This window comes from Bos grunniens, chromosome 17 (assembly GCF_055505025.1).
Source record: "Bos grunniens cultivar Pamir isolate PY7600 chromosome 17, Bosgru_T2T1.0, whole genome shotgun sequence".
Classification (NCBI taxonomy): domain Eukaryota; kingdom Metazoa; phylum Chordata; class Mammalia; order Artiodactyla; family Bovidae; genus Bos; species Bos grunniens.
Genome location: NC_141181.1, coordinates 34992630 through 35014890, shown reverse-complemented (window position 1 = coordinate 35014890; position 22261 = coordinate 34992630). Strand labels below are relative to the sequence as shown.

The 22261-nt window shown below is 38.8% G+C and overlaps 1 protein-coding gene and 1 non-coding gene across 21 annotated transcripts in view; both read left to right on the top strand.

Annotated features, from left to right (window-relative positions):
• AFG2A (AAA ATPase AFG2A) overlaps nt 1–22261 on the top strand; it is a 382680-nt gene that overhangs the window by 49479 nt on the left and 310940 nt on the right. The gene's annotated exons all lie outside the window — the stretch shown is intronic.
• Nucleotides 601–729, top strand: LOC147355188 (small nucleolar RNA SNORA11). Its single transcript, XR_015144957.1, has one exon. It is a non-coding gene; the product is annotated as a small nucleolar RNA SNORA11 (small nucleolar RNA).

Below are 22261 nucleotides of genomic sequence, written 5' to 3'. Positions count from 1 at the left end.
TGTAAAGGAAATCATTGGTAGGGTTAATGTGGTTCTTTTGTGGTACCACTTTTTCATTTCACCTTGTACAGATATGGAGCAATTACACATTCATCTGATCTTGCCCTTTTAGTTCATCGGTCCCAACTGTCTTAAAAGCCATTAGCATAACGACTTATTGATAATCTCTAAAATGAAGTCTTAAGCTCTTTAGCTTATTCGTAACCTGACTTGTGCCTTCTTCACTTTCATCTTACATTGTTCTATTCAACCATTTTGTATTTTTGCACATTGTCCCTTACCTGAAAAATTTCTGACCTCTGTTACTAAAGATCTTGTAATTTGATTCCTAATATACACATGCAAATCTTACACATATATGCCTGTGGTTCTTTTGTCTTATTCATCTTTATATCCCCTCTGTTTGGCAAATAGTACCAACTAAATTTTATTGAATAACTGAATATTTTGTGAAGCGTTTTGGCTCATAGTGTTTCTTATTTTTCAGAAATACTTATTTTGCCTTTTTGTATAAAAATACATGTAAATATATTTGGTAACAGCTTTATTGAGATATACTTCATGTATGAATCATTCGCTTATTTAAAGGGTACAGTTAGCGTGGTGTGCTCAGAGCAGGGGGCCTGAAGAAATGGCTCACTGTTTACAACACACCCAACAGGAATCTGGGTTCATTGTGACAGGAGACACAAAATGTGTGGCCTTTCCATGAACAAGTACCCAACACATGTCCCCCTGCACCTCCATGTGGCTTCGGGACAGGACCAGTGAGACAGGGCTCAACATTGGAAGAAAAAGTATTTAGTGGGGAAGCTTGCTACCTAGAGCTTGTCCAGTCCACACGTGGGTGGGCCATGATTAATCTTATAAAGTCTTTGAACCTCTCTTTTCAAGGAGAAATAAAGAAAAAGAGATTCCAACTATATGCCATTCTGGAAAAGGCAAAACTGTGGAGACAGTAAAAAGATCAGTGGTTGTCAGGAGTTTGTGGAGAGATGAATATACACGGTACAGAAGTTTTTATGAGCAGGGAAAATACTTTGAATGGCTTTATAACGATGGATACATGTCATTATGTGTGTGTGCTAAATTGCTTCAGTTGTCCGACTCTTTGCGACCCCATGGACTATAGCCCACCAGGCTCCTCTGTCCATGGGATTCTTCAGGTGGAATACTGGGGTGGGTTGTCATGCTCTTCTCCAGGAGATCTTCCTGACCCAGGGATCAAACCCATGTCTCTTCAGTCTCCTGCCTTGGCAGCTGGGTCCTTTAGCACTAGCACAACCTGGGAAGCCCACATGTCATTACACTTCTGTCTAAATACATAGAACGTGCACTGCTATTCTCCTCATAAAAGTGAACTCTGAGTGAATGAGGACCTTGGTGATTGTGAAGTGTCAATGCTGTTCATTCTTGGTTTAAAAAGAAAGAAAGAAAAAAGTACCATTTTTAATAATGGTTATGCCTGTGAGGGAGGGGGTATATGAGGAATTTCTGTACCTTGTCAATTTTGTTGTAAACCTAAAACTGCGTAGAAAAAAAAAGAGTCCCCCCCACCCAAATTACACTCACTGTAGACATTTTTGGCAGAACTTTCATTTCACTTTAATATATGTATAGATATTATATATATGTGTGTGTGTTTGTTGGATTGTGGTGTAAAATGTATATTTTAGAACTGAAAAGTTTGTAGGCCACTGTAGTTATTTATTTTGGCAAATAAAAACAAATTAACCTCAAAAAAAGGGTACAATTCAAAAAAAGGGTCTAGTATATGCAGGAGTTGTACAGCTATAATTACATTAATTTTAGAACATTTTCATCATCCCAGAAGGAAACTCTGTACACTTTTCCCATCGTCTCCCAACCTGTCCATTCCGTCAGCCTTAGGCAAGCACATACCAATTTTATGTCTCTAGATTTGCTGTTTCTAGACATTTCATGTAAATTAGATCATAAAATATGTGGTTCTTTGTGGCTGACTTCTTTCATTTAACATAAAATTTTCAAGGTTCATCCGTGTTGTGTCATATATCACTGCTTCATTCCTTCTTACTGCCAAATAACATTCTATTGCATGAATATTACATATTTGATTATCCATTCCTTAGTTGATAGACATTAGGATTCTGTTTACATTTTGGCTCTCATGAATAAAGCTGCTAAGAACATTCAAACATTCATGAACAAATTTTTGTTTGAATACCTGTTTCCTTTTTTTTTTTACTTAATTTAATTGCTGGATAATTACTTTATAATATGATGGGTTTTGCCATACATCAACATGTATATATGTATCCTCCCCATCCTGAATCCCCCACCCACCTCTCTCCCTACCCTATCTCTCTGGCTTGTCCCAGAGCACTGGCTTTGGGTGCCTTGCTTCATGAATTGAACTCTCACTGGTCATCTGTTTTGCATATTGTAGCGTACATGTTTGTTTCAATGCTATTCTCTCAAATCACCCCACCCTCACCTTCTGCTGAGTCCAAAAGTCTGTTCTTAAACATCTGTGTCTGTTTTGCTGCCCTGCATTTAAGATTGTTGGTACCATCTTTATAAATTCCGTATGTATGTGTTAATATACAGTATTTATATTTCTCTGTTGGACTTACTTCACTGTATAATAGGCTCCAGGTTCATCACCTCATTAGAACGTACTCAAATGTGTTCTTTTCATAGCTGAGTAATATTCCATTGTTTATATATATCACAACTTCCTTATGCATTCATCTACTGGTGGACGTCTAGGTTGCTTCCCTGTTCTAGCTATTGTAAATAGTGCTGCAGTGAACATTGGGGTACATTGGTCTCTTTGAATTCTGGTTTCCTTGGGGTGTATGCCCAGCAGTGGGATTGCTGTATCTTGGTTTCAGTTCTTTGGGGTATATATCAAGTAGCGTTGTTGCTAGGTCCTTGGTAACCGCTTGTTTAACCTTTTGAAGAGCTGCCAAGCAGTTTTTTGAAGTGGTTGCACCATTTTACATCCTCAGCAGCAGTGTATGCATCTTTTGTATCTTTTGAGTGTAGCTATCCTAGTGGGTGTGAAATGGTATCTCATTGTAATTTTGATTTATATTTTCTTTGTGGCTAGTGATGTTGCAAAGCTTTTCATTTGTATATTGACCATTTGTATGTGTTTTCTTTAGCAAAATGTCTACTCAGGTTTTTTGCTCTTTTTAAAATGTTTTTATTATTGATTTTATTAATATATGCAATTTATTTTATTGATTTTGATATTGATCAATTGATATTGATTTTATTAATATATACAATTGAGTTGTATATATACTAGATCAGATCAGATCAGATCAGTCGCTCAGTTGTGTCTGACTCTTTGCGACCCCATGAATTGCAGCACGCCAGGCCTCCCTGTCCATCACCAACTCCCGGCGTTCACTCAGACTCACATCCATCGAGTCAGTGATGCCATCCAGCCATCTCATCCTCTGTCGTCCCCTTCTCCTCCTGCCCCCAATCCCTCCCAGCATCAGAGTCTTTTCCAATAAGTCAACTCTTCACATGAGGTGGCCAAAGTACTGGAGTTTCAGCTTTAGCATCATTCCCTCCAAAGAAATCCCAGGGCTAATCTCCTTCAGAATGGACTGCTTGGATCTCCTTGCAGTCCAAGGGACTCTCAAGAGTCTTCTCCAACACCACAGTTCAAAAGCATCAATTCTTTGGTGCTCAGCCTTCTTCACAGTCCAACTCTCACATCCGTACATGACCACAGGAAAAACCATAGCCTTGACTAGACGAACCTTTGTTGGCAAAGTAATGTCTCTGCTTTTGAATATGCTATCTAGGTTGGTCATAACTTTCCTTCCAAAGAGTAAGCGTCTTTTAATTTCATGGCTGCAGTCAGCATCTGTAGTGATTCTGGAGCCCAGAAAAATAAAGTCTGACACTGCTTCCACTGTTTCCCCATAGATACAAGCCCTTTATTAGATATCTGCTATCAGGTGGCACAGTGGTAAAGAATCCACCTGCCAATGCAGGTGATACAGGTTTGATCCCTGGTCCAGAAGATCGAGAAGAAATGGCAACCCATTTCTGTCTTGACTGAAAAACTTCATGGACAAAGGAGCCTGGTGGGCTACAGTTCATAGGGTCTCAGAGAGTCAGACACGAGTGAGCACTCACACGTCAGATGTATGTGATTTGCAAATATTTTCTCCCATTCAGTGAGATACCTCTTCTTGATAATGTTCTTTGCAGCATCAAAGTTTTTAATTTTGAGAAAGTCCAGTCTCTCTCTTTTTTCTTTTGTTGTGTGTAGTTTTGATACCACGTTTGAAAAAGTATTGCCAAATTGAAGGTCAGGAGGATTTACCATATATTCTATTTTGAGAGTTTATACTTTTAGCATGCACATTTAGGTCTTTGGTTAATTTTTTTTTCCCTCCTGAGTATGTTTAACTCTGCTCCTTTACATGTAACCATGCTGCTGCTGCTAAGTCACTTCAGTCGTGTCCGACTCTGTGTGACCCCATAGATGGCAGCCCACCAGGCTCCCCCGTCCCTGGAATTCTCCGCAAGAACACTGCAGTGGTTTGCCATTTCCTTCTCCAGTGCATGAAAGTGAAAAGTGAAAGTGAAGTCACTCAGTTGTGTCCGACTCTTAGGGACCGCATGGATTGCAGCCTACCAGGCTCCTCTGTCCATGGGATATTCCAGGCAAGAGTACTGGAGTGGGGTACCATTGCCTTCTCCGACATGTAACCCATAGGACTATAGAAATTCTAACTGTAGCTTGGAGTTATAACCATATGTGGAAAAAGATTTGTTGTGGTTTTTTTTAAACTGTGGTAAAATGTGCAAAATATGAATTTTACCATTTTTACCAGTCTAAAGTGTGTAATTTGTGGCATTAGGCATATTCCCATTGCTGTGCATCCATCACCACCATTCGTCTTTAGAACTCTTCCTCTTCCTGCACAGAAGCTCTGTACCCATTAGAGAGTGACTCTTTGTTTCCTCCCTCACTATTAAGTATGATGTTGGACTTGTTTTTTCTTTTTTTTTCTTTTAAAGAGTCCTTTACTAAGTTCCTTTCTATTTCTAGTTTGCTGAGAGGTTTTTTTGTTTTTTGTTTTTTTTAAATCATGAATGGATGTTGAATACTCTTGAATGCTTTCTCTGCTTCTATTGAAAAGCTCATATGGTTTTTCTTAGTCTGTCAATACAACAGATTACATTGAGGTTTTTTTTCACATTGAATTGTTCTTTTATTCCTGGATGAACTCCACTCTGCTGTGATATAGTATCCTTTTTATATATTACTGGATTCTATTTGCTAACATTTTGTTGAGAATTTTTGTTGAGAATATCTTCATGGGAGATGTTGGTGTGTAATTTTCTTATAATGTTTTTGTCTGGTTTTGGTATTAGGATAATGCTGGTATTATAGTGAGTTGGAAATGTTCTCTACTCACTTATATGTTGGAAGAAATTATGTAGAATTCGTATTGTTTCTCCCTTGAATGGTCTCTATTGAAACCATTTGGTCCTATTATTTTCTTTATTTGGAGGGATTAGGTTTTATTTTTTTTAGTAAACCTAAGATTATTCAGGTTATCTGTTTTTTATCTTGAGTGAGTTTTGATAGTTTGTATCTTTTAAAAAATTGGTTGATTTTGCCTTAATTTTCTGATTTAGGGACATATAGTTGTTTATCGTCTTCCTTATTATCTCTTAACTGTCTGTGGGATCAGTAGTGATATTTTGTCTTTCATTTCTGATACTGGTAATTTATGTCTTCTTTTTTTTATCACAATCAGTCTGCCTGGGGGTCTAGTGATTTTATTGAATTTTTTTCCCAGTTACCAGCTTTTTATTTTATTTTTCTGATTTTGATTTCCTTATTTCTGTACTCATTATTTTCTTTTCCATCTGCATTAGGCTTAATTTGCTCTTCTTCCTTTAGTGTGAGGTGGGAGCTGTGGTTAATGAACTTCTGTCTCTTCTAGGTCAGTGTTGAATGCTGTAAATGATCATTAGGCATTGTTTTAGCTGCATCCCTCATATTTGATGTGTTGTACTTTCATTTCCATTAGTTTAAAATATTTTTTATTTCCCTTGAAACATTTTTAACTTAATATGGTCTACTTTTAAGTGAAAATGTATCACATGCAAGAATCTTTAAACAGTCTACTTATATTGCTCCCCTCCTGGCCTTTGTGCTATTGTCATATATTTTACTTTGAGTTCAGTTCAGTCGCTCAGCCAAGTCTGACTCTTTGCAACCTCATGGACTGCAGCATGCCAGGCCTACCCCTGTCTATCACCAACTCCTGGAGTTTACTTAAACTCATGTCCGTTGAATCAGTGATGCCATCCAACCATCTCATGCTCTGTCGTCCCCTTCTCCTCCTGCCTTCGCTCTTTGCCAGCATCAGGGTCTTTTTAAATGAGTCAGTTCTTCGCAACAGGTGGCCAAAGGATTGGAGTTTCAGCTTCAGCATCAGTCCTTCCAGTGAATATTCAGGACTGATTTCCTTTAGGATTGACTGGTTGGATCTCCTTCTCTTCAAGGGACTCTGAAGAGTCTTTTCCAAAGCGTCAATTCTTCAGCACTCAGCTTTCTTTATAGTCCAACTCTCACATCCATATATGACTACTGGAAAAACCATGGCTTTGACTGGACGGACTTTTGTTGGCAAAGTAATGTCTCTGCTTTTTAATATGCTGTCTAGGTTGGTCATAGCTTTTCTTCTAAGAAGCGAGCGTCATTTAATTTCATTGTGGCAGTCACCATCTGCAGTGATTTTGGAGCCCCCAAAAATAAAGTCTCTCACTGTTTCCCCATCTATTTGCCATGAAGTAATAGGACCAGCTATTTGTAAGGCCTCCCCAGACAGCCATTTTGCTTTTTTGCATTTTTTTCTATGGGAATGGTCTTGATCCCTGTCTCCTGTACAATGTCACGAACCTCATTCCATAGTTCATCAGGCACTCTATCTATCAGATCTAGGCCCTTAAATCTATTTCTTACTTCCACTGTATAATCATAAGGATTTGATTTAGGTCATACCTGAATGGTCTAGTGGTTTTCCCTACTTTCTTCAATTTAAGTCTGAATTTGGCAATAAGGAGTTTATGGTCTGAGCCACAGTCAACTCCCGGGCTTGTTTTTGCTGACTGTATAGAGCTTCTCCATCTTTGGCTGCAAAGAATATAATCAGTCTGATTTCGGTGTTGACCATCTGGTGATGTCCATGTATGGAGTCTTCTCTTGTGTTGTTGGAAGAGGGTGTTTGTTATGACCAGTGCATTTTCTTGGCAAAACTCTATTAGTCTTTACCCTGCTTCATTCCGTATTCCAAGGCCAAATTTGCCTGTTACTCCAGGTGTTTCTTGACTTCCTACTTTTGCATTCCAGTCCCCTATAATGAAAAGGACATCTTTTTTGGAGGGAAAGTTATGACCAACCTAGATAGCATATTGAAAAGCAGAGACATTACTTTGCCAACAAAGGTCCGTCTAGTCAAGGCTGTGGTTTTTCCAGTAGTCATGTATGGATGTGAGAGTTGGACTGTAAAGAAAGCTGAGTGCCAAAGAATTGATGCCTTTGATCTGTGGTGTTGGAGAAGACTTGAGAGTCCCTTGGACTGCAAGGAGATCCAACCAGTCCATCCTAAAGATCAGTCCTGAGTGTTCATTGGAAGGACTGATGTTGAAGCTGAAACTCCAATACTTTGGCAACCTGATGCGAAGAGCTGACTCATTTTAAAAGACTCTGATGGTAGGAAATATTGAGGACAGGAGGAGAAGGGGCTGACGAGGATAAGATGGTTAGATGGCATCACCGACTCAATGGACATGGTAAACTCTGGGAGTTTGTGATGGACAGGGAGGCCTGGTGTGCTGCAGTTCATGGGGTCGCAAAGGGTTGGACACAACTGAGAAACTGAACTGAACTGAACTGGAGCATCCCTTTAGCCAGTCTTGGCAGGAGAAGATTTTTCTCTACATGTATGCAAACATTTTTATTATCAGGCAATCATCAAAAGAGATCAGAAGAAATGGTCTGAATTTATGACCCAAAAGATCATAAATTTGGACAGATCTGGGCTAGAAAATGTCTTGCAAAACATATGTATGGCCCAACACTTTTACATGTTGGCAACATTTTTGACTACTTCTGACCACATGTGTTGGTTAATTCCTAACTCCCTAAATTTCTATTTTTCCCATCTCACCTCCTACAGTCTATTTCCCTGTCATTTCTACTCCTCTGCCACTTTTTTTTTTAATATAGCACAAATGAAATGTACATCTGCTCATTTATTTATTCCCATACCAAACATTGAGCATCTATACTGTACAGACACTGTGTTAGGAAGGTCCTAGTGATAGATACATACATAACAAAAGAACCCTTCTGTTTGGTTATTATTCACTCATATCACAGATGCCCAAAGACGAATAATCTCAACAAAACTTTAAAAAAAATCTTTGCTATTTGAAACTTTTCTGGGCCTTTTATATGATTTGTTTTAGTTTGGGGGCATTTGGTCATACATTACATGTGGCTGATTTAAAATTCACTTGAGAAACTTGTGTACATGTGCTTCTTTGGTCCCAGGGCTAGGGGCCCAATCAGTAGAAGTCCCAGTCTTTTCCTACTGTTCCTGTATGTTTCATGTATTTTATCCATATTCTTTTATCTTTTCCCTATTGTGCTATGCCATAGTAAGAATGACAGAGGTTAGTAAGTTTCCTTAAATAATCAAAGATTTTTTGCTGAATGCAATTAAATTATTCAAGGAATTTGGTGAATTAGGAAAAACATAAAATATTTTAATGAGACATGAAGAATTTTCTAAATGAAACTTTGTCATTTTCATGATGTGAGTTTCATTTTTTTAAAAAAGAATATTGCTGCAATTGGATTTTTTTTCTTGTTAAGTTTCCTTTTTTTTTTTTTTGGTGAGACTTTTCATTGTTTATCAGACAAAAGTAAGTTGTTTTTTAAAAGCTCATTTTGGAAATGGTTAACCATTTTTAAGTTGAACTAGGGCATAAAGTTTTGATCTAAGGGGGACTTATTTACATACTTATTATATTTGTAAGTTTGACTTCAGTATAGCCAGCTCTCTGAGCACAGCTCATAGTAGACTCATTAAAGTGTGATTGTAATGTAAATGATGTTTTAGAAATTGAACTCAAGTTTTAATATAACCACTTAACTGATCAAGAAATCTATAGTTTGAAATTTGGTTACAGTATTTGCCTTAAAGTTGATCCTTATTGCCATGGTTTTTGGAATATCTTTTTATTTACTGGCATAGTTCCTTTCTTCTTTACCTTAATGTTTTCCTTTATTAATTAGAATTAGAGAACCATCTGGCTCCCATAACTTTTATGTTTCAATGAGATTCTCAAATGTGATTTACTCAACAACAAAATCACTCAGATTAGTAGCAGTTTGCAATTATTAGCAAAGTTCTGGTGTACAGTTCCTTATATTCTTTCTCATCTACTATTTTTTAGCAGTTCTTTCCTGTGAAACTGTTAGGTATTTCAACCTAGCAACCTTATGCAAAATGGAAGCAGGAAAAGGGGAAAAGCTGAGTTAAGAGAGAAAAGAGAAGTAGAAAAACACTGCATGCTCAGCCCTTTCCACCACCCTGTGCAAGGTCTTTCTCCGTATTTTTATTTGCCTTATGCTCCACTCGCCTTTTACTTTTCAGAGTCCTCATGTAGTTGGGTTTTGTATTTTGTCTGAAATTCGTATTTTTAATCAGTGGGGTTGGGAGACAGACAGAGGCTATATATGGTTTATGGTAGTATAGTGGAACTGGAACTTAGACTTGTCTTTTAAGAAACCTCAAAAGAACATTCATTTGTTTGTTTATTTATTTAAATTTTTTTATTGGGGTATAGTTGCTTTACTCAGTCCTGTCTGACTCTGTGACTCCATGGACCATACAGTCCATGGAATTCTCTAGGCCAGAATACTGGAGTGGGTAGCCTTTCTCTTCTCCAGAGGATCTTTCCAACTCAGGGATCAAACTCAGGTCTCCTGCATTACACGTGGATTCTTTACCAGATGAGCCATAAGGGAAGCCCCCACAATGTTGGTTAGTTTTTGCTCTACAGCAAAGTGAATCAGTTATACATATATCCAGTCTTTTTTAGATTTTCTTCCCATTTAGGTCACCAGAGATCATTGAGTAGAGTTCCCTGTGATATACAATAGGTTCTCATACACAGTAATGTATATATGTCAATCCCAGACTCCCAGTTTGCACCAGCCCCCTTCTTCCTTTGAAAACCATAGGTTTGTTTTCTACATTTGTGACTCTATTTTTGCTTGTAAATAGGTTCATCTATACCATTTTTCTAGATTCCATATATGAACGATATTATACAGTATTTGTTTTTCTCTTTCTGACTTACTTCATTCTGTACGTCAATCTCTAGGTCCATCTACATGTCTGCAAATGGCACTGTTTCTTTCCTTTTTATGGCTGAGTGATATTTCATTGTACATATGTACCACATCTTCTCTATCTGTCCTTCTTTCAGTGGTCATTTAGGTTCCTTCCATGTCCTGTTCATTGTAATAATGCTGCAATGAACATCAGGGTGCATACATCCTTTCGAATTACAGTTTTCTCCAAATATATGTCTAGGAGTGGGATTGCTGGGTCAGATGGTAGCTCTATGAATATTTTTAGTTTTTTGCTGTTTTCCATAGTGGTTGTACCAATTTTACATTTCCGCCAACAGTGTAAGATGGTTATCTTTTCTTCACATCCTCTCCAGCATTTATCCTTTGTAGATTTTTTGATGTTGGCCATTTTGACTAGTGTGAAGTGATATCTCATTGTAGTTTTGATTTGCATTTCTATAATAATTAGTGATGTTGAACCTCTTTTCATGTGTTTGTTGGCCATCTGTCTTCTTTGGTGAAATGTCTATTTCGGTCTTCCACCCATTTTTGGATTGGGTCTTTGTTTTTTTCTAATACTGAACTGCATGAATTGTCTGTGTATTTTGGAGATTAATCCCTTATCAGTTGCTTCGTTTGCAGATGTTTTCTCCCGTTCTGACAGTTGTCAGTTGTCTTTTCATTTTATTTTAGAATTATTTTTTAAAGCAGGAGAAAAAGTATTTTGTCTTTTCACCATATAAAGCTAATGACTTTCACTTATTTTTACTTTGATGTAAGAATACTTTTTAAACACTGCTTCTTAAATTTGATTTGTCTTCATTAAAGAAGCATCTGGAACTTTTTTTTTTTTTTGAATCTTGGAAGTTGGTTTTCTAAGCTTATCTTTCTGCATTATGTAGTATCCCTAGTTATTTGGTATATTTATGATTTCTTATCAAATTAAATGTATCTTAAATACTTGAATTGTCAAGAAGCTGGTGTATGACACAGCAGAGAATTTGGAACAGGTGCCAACCCACTTGCTAGTGCCTGTCCTTACATTGGGACTTGTTAGTGTACAAGAACAAAGTGAAAAGCACTCTTTGTTGCCGTATATTCTATAAAAATTAACACTTTCAAAAGAATTTTTGTTCCTGGCAGTGTAATACTTGGCACATAGCAAATAAGAGAATCTTGACTAACAGGTATATAAGGACACTGTCAGCCCCATATAAGGACACTGTCAGCCCCTCTGGAGCTACTGAATTCCTCTTTCATAGTCATTTTTCTTGTTCCTTAATTTTTATTTTGTCCTCTTGGAAGTTGTCTGTAAAAGTTTTTTTGTTTTGTTTTGTTTTAACCTGATCATCAAGTCTTCTGGCTTCTATAGGTGTGCAGTTTGAACTGAGTTTTTGTTTGTGCAGTTTGAATTGAGTTTTTGTTTTTTGGGTTTTTTTGGATTTGTGTCATTGTTGGATGCTTGTTCAGAAAGTACTTATTTGTACTTATTTGTGAGGGGCATTTCCCTTTGGGAAATTTATTTCACTGTTCTGTGCTTCTTTGACAGCTGTTCCTTCACTTCTAACTTTATTACTAATTTAAAACGTTATAAAACCATATGTGAGCAGCTGTTCACCATTTTCATCAGAACAAAATAAGAAAGAAAGGACCCAAATATTATCAGGAATGATTTAGGTTAGATTGTAAGAATAATTTTTTTAGTAGTTATGATATAGTGTAACTTATTTAAAAGACAGTTATAGAATTAAAAATGATTTTAAAGAGCATAAAATAGTATTTGTTGAAAGATGAAATACTGACTGAAGGAACGATAGCAAACCAGCTAGTTTTTGAATTCTTGTTCTGGAATTTTATAATTTCATGGTGTTTATTCTTTTACAGACCTTTTTCCATTACTTTCTGTGCTTTAAGATTCTTCTATGCGATAGTATTCTAAAACCAATTTACATTTATTTTTAATAGGTTTCTTAGCTGTACAAAGACATTTATTTGGCATGCATTTGCTAAATAAAAATGCAAAACCTGTTTGCCTGTAGTTTAAGAAATGTGGTAATGTGTTTTAAGAAAAATAATAGAAAAGTTATGGTAATTCAGTATTGTTTATGAAACTACAGATGTTATGGCTTGATTGTCTTTAGTCTTCTATCACTAGTCCTTCAAAATATTACTATTCAGACATTTAAAATAAAAATAATACTTATGTAGTGTTTATTAGTTACCACGTGCTAGGCAAAGTTCAGCTAATGAAATATATACTAAACTTTTTGATTCTCACAATAATCCTGAAACCTTAGGTTTTGTTGTCCCCTTATTGTAGATGAGAAAGAAATTTACAGAGATTAAGTAAATTGGCCCAAGTGATACAGTAACTAGTGAAAGTGAAAGTCACTCAGTCCTGGCTGACTCTTTGCGACCCCATGGACTATATAGTCCATGGAATTCTCCAGGCCAGAATACTGGAGTGGGTAGCCTTTCCCTTTTCCAGGGGATCTTCCCAACCCAGAGATCGAACCCAGGTCTCCCACATTGCAGGCAGATTCTTTACCAGCTGAGCCACGAGGGAAGCCCAAGAATACTGGAGTGGGTAGCCTTTCCCTTCTCCAGGAATCGAACTGGGGTCTCCTGCATTGCAAGCGGATTCTTTACTGAGCTATGATGGAAGCCAGTAACTTCATACAAAATAAAGTGTATGAAGTTTTTAAAAAGTAGAATGTAAAGTTCTGTTATATTATGCACAGGCACAGCCATTTGAAAGACTAGAAAGTGCTACCCCACAATATTAAAAATGGTTCTTTTTAGGTGATGAGGTAACAGGTAATTCTTACATTGTCTTTCATAATTTCTTACAGGTTGTACTAGCTATAAGAGCTGTAATACCTAACCTCATAAACATATGAGGTGGGAATTGGTATTATTACCTTCATATTCTAACACTTTGACATAAGTCTTTCATATATGCCACCTTTTCCAAATTTCTGTCCTCCTCATCTCACATATTTAAGAACGTTAACCTATTTTATTTTCTCAGTAGTTTTTGTATTATTTTGTGTGTAGACAGATGTTTTATGTCTTTAGTCAAAGACTATGTCTTTTAAGATACTTTCCTTATTCCTCTTTCTAGATTAAAAATATTTGAGGACATTATCTCATTTTCTTTTGTGCCCTTACACTAAGACAAGTTGAGCACAAAGAAGACATTAAAGTTTATTGAATTTATTTCCCTTGTAAATTCCCCAGTGCAACTGGAAACTAATTCCTTAATTTCTAAATGTATTTTTCTCTCTTTTAATGTAACTTTCAATTATACATTTCCCCAAGTCTGAATCCTGACTGTTAAGCTTGACTTGGTTTTCTTTTTTACATCTCCTCTCAAAATCTAATTAAGACTCATTGATTAGTCTTATTAAATAAAGTTAATATAATTTTAATCCTTTTTCCTCCATAGTAATGCAGATAACTATGGTCTCTTATAAGACTTGGTGTAGAAGCCTCTCCTCCCCATCTTCCCAGTTTTAATCCCTGCTCCACTTTATAACCACAGTGCTCTTCTGGAGATCTGATCACATCATTTTCCTTATTAAGTTGCTCTCCATTGCTCTCGGGATAAAGTATAAATTTTTTGATGTTTTATGAATCTTCAGTGTCTGATAGCTTCATATGTTGGCTGACTTCTCTTGTTTCTCTTCTCCTGGTCTCAATTCTAGCCACACTGAATTACCTTTATTTCACCTAATGTTTGATGCCTTTTTTTTTTTTTTTTTCTTCACACTTTCTCTTTTCCATGGCATTCGCTGTTATTTTCAGCTGGCTAATTTTCTGTTCATCAGATCCCACTTTATATGTCACTTATGAAAAGCTTTTCTTAACCATCCATTTAAACTCTGTGACTACCCTTTTAGCATATACCAGGCTTTATAGTAATTATGTAACTATGGAAGTATGCCTTTTTAAGGAAATATTCCATCAAGTCAGAAACTCAGTATGGACAAGTATTATTTTGTCCCTAGGAACTAGCATAGTGTGAACAGGCATTTAAACAACATTTAATAGATTGATTGATGTTTTGCAGATGACTTTGCCTTCTATTTTCCTGAAAGGCTAGAGTTTCTGATGTAACTCCCTGCTTTCCTGCGAGTCTTAAACTTATCTTTATCTGTTTACTCTCCTTCCCTGTCATTGCTTGGGAGGATAAATACTTAACTGAAATATAAAATGGAAAACATAAGTGTGATAGAAATAGAGGAATATGAACTATCTTTCAAGAAGTTTAGCACTGAGAAAGATGGGGAAATAATAGTAGAAATAATATCAAAGTAAGGTTGCTTTGAAGCATAGGGAGAAATGGGAAATATTTGTAGACTGAGGAAAAAATACAGATTCATGTTGATGTATGGCAGAGGCCATCACAGTATTGTAAAGTAATTATGCTCCAATTTAAATAAATAATTTTTTTTAATAATATAATTAAAGCAGGAATAGAGAGAGACAACTGGTGAAGCAAGAGACCCCAAACATCAGGAGATAGGAAGGGGACGGCTTTGTTTTACCTCAGGGCAATGGACCAGCACTTCAGTATAGACTACTAGGCCATGCAGTGGCCTTGGTGTTTTGGCCTATTGCATTTCCAGTGAACATTCAGTTTTCTGGTAAGAGCATCTTAGTTTTTCTTGAGAAACAAGCCTTCTCCAGCTTTTGGTCCAGCTGACACTGTTTGCTTCTATTCTCTGATCCGTAACTAAAGAGATTATTTTTATGCTATGGATTTCCTTATCTTTTATTTTGGTGATTTCCATGTGTGTTTCATGGAAGTGCTTCAGGAGTTTAATATCTGATATTGCGTTCTTTTAAATGATTCTTTTTAAAGATTTTTTGAAAGGCTGATTAAAACCAAAATATACTCAAATGTATTAAATTATATCATATTGAAGACTATCAGATTATATTGCTAGTTATAGTTTCATATAAATCTGAGAAAACCATTTTTCTCACCATTTGTAAGCATACCATTGGATTTTGTTTTAAATGCTATTGATTAGGAAGGATATAGTTCTATACTAACTTTTAAGAAAATTCTATCTGTATATGTGTGCTTATGTAAATTTTTGTTATTCAGTCACCAGGTTGTGTCTGACTCTTAGCAACCGCATGAACTGCAGCACACCAGGCTTCCCTATCCTTCACTGTCTCCTTGAGTTTGCTCAGATTCATGTCCATTGAGTCACTAATAGTTAGCTCATCCTCTGTTGCCCCCTTGTCTTGACCTCAGTCTTTCCCAGCATCAGGGTCTTTTCCAATGAGTTGGTTCTTTGCATCACGTAGCCAAAGTATTGGAAGTTCAGCTTCAGCACAGGTTCTTCCAATGAATATTCAAGGTTGATTTCCTTTAGGATTGAGTGGTTTGATCTCCTCATTCTCCAAGGGACTCTCAAGAGTCTTCTCCAGCACCACAGTTCTAAAGTGTCAATTATTTGGTGCTCAGCCTTCTTTATGGTCCAACTTTCACATCCATACATGAATACTGGAAAAACCATAGCTTTGACTATGTGGACTTTTGTCAGCAAAGTGATGTCTCTGCTTTTTTATACACTGTCTAGGTTTGTCAAAGCTATTCTTCTAAGGAGCAAGCATTCTGCTAAAGGCTTCCCTGGTGGCTCAGACAGTAAAGAATCTGCCTGCAACACAGGAGACCTGGGTTCCATCCCTGGGTCAGAAAGATCCCCTGGAGAAGGGAATGGCTACCCACTCCATTATTCTTGCCTGGAAAATTCCATGGACAGAAGAACTTGGCAGCCTACAGTCAATGGGGTTGCAAAGAGTCGAAGATGACTTGAGTGAATAACACTTTCATTTTTTGAAATATTCTTCTGGTATATTTGTATTCAAGGTATAACTCAAATATGGTTCAAGGCATGTAATAGCTGCTCCTCATGGAGCATGTTCTCCAACAGAATGTGCTGTTCTCATTACATAGGTACGATAATTGCCTAGTAACAACTGAATGGGTATCATGCAGCATCATATCATTTGAAGTCGTAAAAGTTGCTTCTCTGACTTATGTGTTTATGATAGTTATAAACACAGCTTTTATCCATTAGATAACATATATACCCTCCCTCTCTATATGCATGTTTGCATGTGTGTATGCATGTATGTGTGTGCTGTGTGTACGTATATATGCCACTGCTGAAAGGGATAAAAATACAAACTACTGATTTAATTAAGCAACTGTCCAATAACCTCATTGTAGATCTACTGACCATTTCTTCTTAATTATCTCTACTTTCTGATCTGTAACTTTTTTGATAGTTGTTGACTACCATCAACAACTACCCGTCAGAGTAACAACTCTGCTGTATTCCTGCCTATAGCAGGCTTTGGCTACACAAATAATAGTTGCCGTCTGTGATAAACAGTCACTTGGATCCTAATGATGATAGCTACATGTTTTTAAGGTAGTAAGATCATGTGCACTAATCTTAAGTTTAATTTTAATTTTATTAATTGGTGAAATCAGAAATCAGTTAGGAAAAACAAAGACAAAGTAAAACCTAAGGCTGATGATGCTTCAGGGAAATATACACATATTCCTCATGCCTTTAAAATGGACGAACTGGTTGCAATAGCAAACTGGCGTTAAGATTGTTTTTCTTGTTCAGTCGTGCAGTCGTGTCCATCTCTTAGAGACCCCATGGACTGCAGCACACCAGGCTTCCCTGTCCTTCACTATCTCCCGGAGTTTGCTTAAACTCATGTCCATTGAATTGTTAATGACATTAGGTATTAAGAGACCTAAAATGTTCATGCCTTTTAATCTAGTAATCTCACTTCTTGAAATAAATCCCAAGAAAGCAATTTAGAAAACAAATAGTTAAATCTTATCTCAGTGTTATGGTCAATAATACAGAATTATCCTGGTTCTGTGTACAAAAAACAAAAACAACAGAATCCCCCCCCCAAAAATGCAAATTTATTTGGAAAAAATAATCTTTACCTGATAGTAACAAACAAAACCTATCTTTTGTGTTTGTATCAATAGATTACTTGTTTTCTCACTTTTCTTCTTCTTTTCCTCTTTCCTCTTCAATGTAGGTAGCATCCATCAGCCTTCCTTTTACTTACATCTCTCTTCTCATGGTTGGCAATTTTAGTTGATCTCATGGTTTCTATTGTTTGTATGAGGATAACTCTGAAATCCAACATTTCAACCCTATTATCTTTCCAGAGTTCCATTTGTGACACATATTCGACTCCATGTGTGATGTGTATTCAATTGTTAATATATGCAACTCTGTATATCCCCCCAAAAGTCTTACTTTCTCTCCTACCAATCATTTTTACTGTGGTCTATATTCTTACCAATCCATCTTGAAATCTTTAGCTTCACATTCTCCTTCTGTCTTCCACTGCCTTCATAATCCTCAGCTGTAGACCTGCAGTATTTTTCTGGTGTGTCTTCATCATCTCCATGTGATTACTGTAGTTCAGGCTTGCCTTTTTTTGGTGGGGGGTAGGGTGCTTCCCTTTTCATACTGTTCATACTGTTCATGGGGTTCTCAAGGCAAGAATACTGAAGGGGTTTGCCATTCCCTTCTCCAGTGGACCACATTCTGTCAGATCTCTCCACCATGACCCGCCCGTCTTGGGTGGCCCCACAGGCGTGGCTTAGTTTCATTGAGTTAGACGAGGCTGTGGTCCTAGTATGATTAGACTGACTAGTTTTCTGTGAGTATGGTTTCAGTGTGTCTGCCCTCTGATGCCCTCTTGCAACACCTACCATCTTACTTGGGTTTCTCTTACCTTGGGCATGGGGTATCTCTTCACGGCTGCTACAGCAAAGCACAGCTGCTGCTCCTTACCTTGAAGGAGGGGTATCTCCTCACCGCCGCCCTTCCTGACCTTCAACGTGGGATAGCTCCTGTACCCTCCTGCGCCCGCGCAGCCATGCATGGAGTGGGGTTGGTCCTCCCGGCCACTGCCCCTGGCCTCAGGTGTGGGGTTGGTCCTCCTGGCCACCGCCCCTGGCCTCGGGCTTAGGGTAGCTCCTCCCTGCTGCCGCTCCCTGCCTCGGGCGTGGGGGCGTGGGGTAGCTCCTCTCGGCCACCGCCCCTGACCTTGTTCGCCAGGTAGCTCCTCTCGACCGCCGCCCCTGACCTCAGACATGGGGTAGCTCCCGGCCAGCTGCCCCTGACCTCGGACTTGGGTAGCTCTTCTTGGCCGTTCTGCGCCGTCGGAGCCTGGCACTCTTGGCCGCTGCCCCTGACCTCGGACGTGGGGTAACTCCTCTTGGCTGCCGCCCTTCGGGCATGGGGTCCTCCTGGCTTCTGCCCCTGACCTCGGACGTGGGGTAGCTCCTCTCGGCCATGCTTAGTGCCCTGGTCGCAGCCTCCGCCTCTGCCGCCGCTCTTAGTGCGCGGTAGCAGCTTCAGCCTCCTCAAGACCTTTTAGAATTAATACCGAAAAAAGATGTCCTTTTCATTATAGGGGACTGGAATGCAAAAGTAGGAAGTCAAGAAACACCTGGAGTAACAGGCAAATTTGGCCTTGGAATACAGAACGAAGCAGGGCAAAGACTAATAGAGTTTTGCCAAGAAAATGCACTGGTCATAGCAAACACCCTCTTCCAACCACACAAGAGAAGATTCTACACATGGACATTGCCAGATGGTCAACACCAAAATCAGATTGATTATATTCTTTGCAGCCAAAGATGGAGAAGCTCTATACAGTCAACCAAAACAAGACCAGGAGCTGACTGTGGCTCAGATCATGAACTCCTTATTGCCAAATTCAGACTTAAATTGAAGAAAGTAGGGAAAACCACTAGGCCATTCAGGTATGACCTAAATCAAATCCCTTATAATTATACAGTGGAAGTGAGAAATAGATTTAAGGGCCTAGATCTGATAGATAGAGTGCCTGATGAACTATGGACTGAGGTCGTGACCTTGTACAGGAGACAGGGATCAAGGCCATCCCCATGGAAAAGAAATGCAAAAAAGCAAAATGGCTGTCTGGGGAGGCCTTACAAATATCTGTGAAAAGCAAAGGAGAAAAGGAAAGATATAAGCATCTGAATGCAGAGTTCCAAAGAATAGCAAGAAGAGATACGAAAGCCTTCCTCAGCGATCAATGCAAATAAATAGAGGAAAACAATAGAATGGGAAAGACTAGAGAGCTCTTCAAAAAAATTAGAGATACCAAGGGCACATTTCATGCAAAGATGGGCTCAATAAAGGACAGAAATGGTATGGACCTAACAGAAGCAGATATTAAGAAGAAGATATTAAGAAGAGGTGGCAAGAATACACAGAAGAACTGTACAAAAAAGATCTTCACGACCCAGATCATCACGATGGTGTGATCACTCACCTAGAGCCAGACATCCTGGAATGTGAAGTCAAGTGGGCCTTAGAAAGCATCACTACAAACAAAGCTAGTGGAGGTGATGGAATTCCAGTTGAGCTATTTCAAATCCTTAAAGATGATGCTGTGAAAGTGCTGCACTCAATATGCCAGCAAATTTGGAAAACTCAGCAGTGGCCACAGGACTGGAAAAGGTCAGTTTTCATTGTAATCCCAAAGAAAGGCAATGCCAAAGAATGCTCAAACTACCGCACAATTGCACTCATCTCACACACTAGTAAAGTCATGCTCAAAATTCTCCAAGCCAGGCTTCAGCAATACGTGAACCGTGAACTTCCTGATGTTCAAGTTGGTTTTAGAAAAGGCAGAGGAACCAGAGATCAAATTGCCAACATACGCTGGATCATTGAAAAAGCAAGAGAGTTCCAGAAAAACATCTACTTCTGCTTTATTGACTATGCCAAAGCCTTTGACTGTGTGGATCACAATAAACTGTGGAAAATTCTGAAAGAGATGGGAATACCAGACCACCTGATCTGCCTCTTGAGAAATCTGTATGCAGGTCAGGAAGCAACAGTTAGAACTGGACATGGAACAACAGACTGGTTCCAAATAGGAAAAGGAGTTTGTCAAGGCTGTATATTACCACCCTGCTTATTTAAGTTACATGCAGAGTACATCATGGGAGAAGGCAGTGGCAACCCACTCCAGTACTCTTGCCTGGAAAATCCCATGGATGGAGGAGCCTGGTGGGCTGCGGTCCATGGGGTCACTAAGAGTTGGACACAACCAAGCGACTTCACTTTCACTTTTCACTTAAACGCGTTGGAGGAGGAAATGGAAACCCACTCCGGTGTTCTTGCCTGGAGAATCCCAGGGACGGGGGTAACCCCAGTGGGCTGCCATCTATGGGGTCACACAGAGTCGGACACGACTGAAGCGGCCTGGCAGAGTACATCATGAGAAACGCTGGACTGGAAGAAACAACCTGGAATCAAGATCGCTGGGGGAAATATCAATAACCTCAGATATGCAGATGACACCACCCTTATGGCAGAAAGTGAAGAGGAACTCAAAAGCCTCTTGATGAAAGTGAAAGTGGAGAGTGAAAAAGTTGGCTTAAAGCTCAACATTCAGAAAACAAAGATCATGGCATCTGGTCCCATCACTTCATGGGAAATAGATGGCAAAACAGTGGAAACAGTGTCAGACTTTATTTTTTTGGGCTCTAAAATCACTGCAGATGGTGACTGCAGCCATGAAATTAAAAGACGCTTACTCCTTGGAAGGAAAGTTATGACCAACCTAGATAGCATATTCAAAAGCAGAGACATTACTTTGCCAACAAAGGTCCGTCTAGTCAAGGCTATGGTTTTTCCTGTGGTCATGTATGGATGTGAGAGTTGGACTGTGAAGAAGGCTGAGTGCCATAGAATTGATGCTTTTGAACTGTGGTGTTGGAGAAGACTCTTGAGAGTCCCTTGGACTGCAAGGAGATCCAACCAGTCCATTCTGAAGGAGATCAGCCCTGGGATTTCTTTGGAAGGAATGATGCTGAAGCTGAAACTCCAATACTTTGGCCACCTCATGCGAAGAGTTGACTCATTGGAAAAGATTCTGATGCTGGGAGGGATTGGAGGCAGGAGGAAAAGGGGACGACAGAGGATGAGATGTCTGGATGGCATCACTGACTCGATGGACGTGAGTCTGGGTGAACTCCGGGAGCTGGTGATGGACAGGGAGGCCTGGTGTGCTGAGATTCATGAGGTCGCGAAGAGTCAGACACGACTGAGCGACTGAACTGAACTGAGGGTGCTTCCCTGGTCACTTAGCTGGTAAAGAATCTGCCTGCGATGCAGGAGACCCTGGTTTAATTCCTGGTCAGGAAGTTCCCCTGGAGAAGGGACAGGCTACCCACTCCATTATTCTTGGGCTTTCCTGGTGGCTCTGCAGTGCGGCAGACCTGGATTTGATCCCTGGGTTGGAAAGATCCCCTGGATTAGGCCAAGGCAACCCATTCCAGTATTCTGGCCTGGAGAATTCCATGGACTGTATAGTCCATGCACAAAGAATTGAACAGGCCTAAGCAACTTTAATTTTCTCTTTACTTTTTTTTTTAAAGAATGTTTGTGATAGATCTTTAATTGTTCTCTATGAAGACACTCTCCTCTCCAGTGAATCTTGTCAGAGAAGTCTTTCTGAAGCACAGATCAAAGAATATTGCTTTCTAGATTAAAAACCTTCAAAGAATTCTTATGAATAAAGAGATTCTTGAGCTCCATCTAGTCTTCAGCGTTCTCCACTAGATGGCTTGAAGTTGCTTTTCCTTTTTTAGAAAGAAGAACTTTCTTTTCTTTTCTTTTTTGATTTCCCTCTCAAGTCTTTTTTTTCTCTCATATTCTTCATGTTTCCTTCTGAGCCTTTCATAATTTTTTGGCTTCTACCTAACCATTTTCCTATTTTCATATTTATGGATCTCATCCCTGCTTCAAGAGT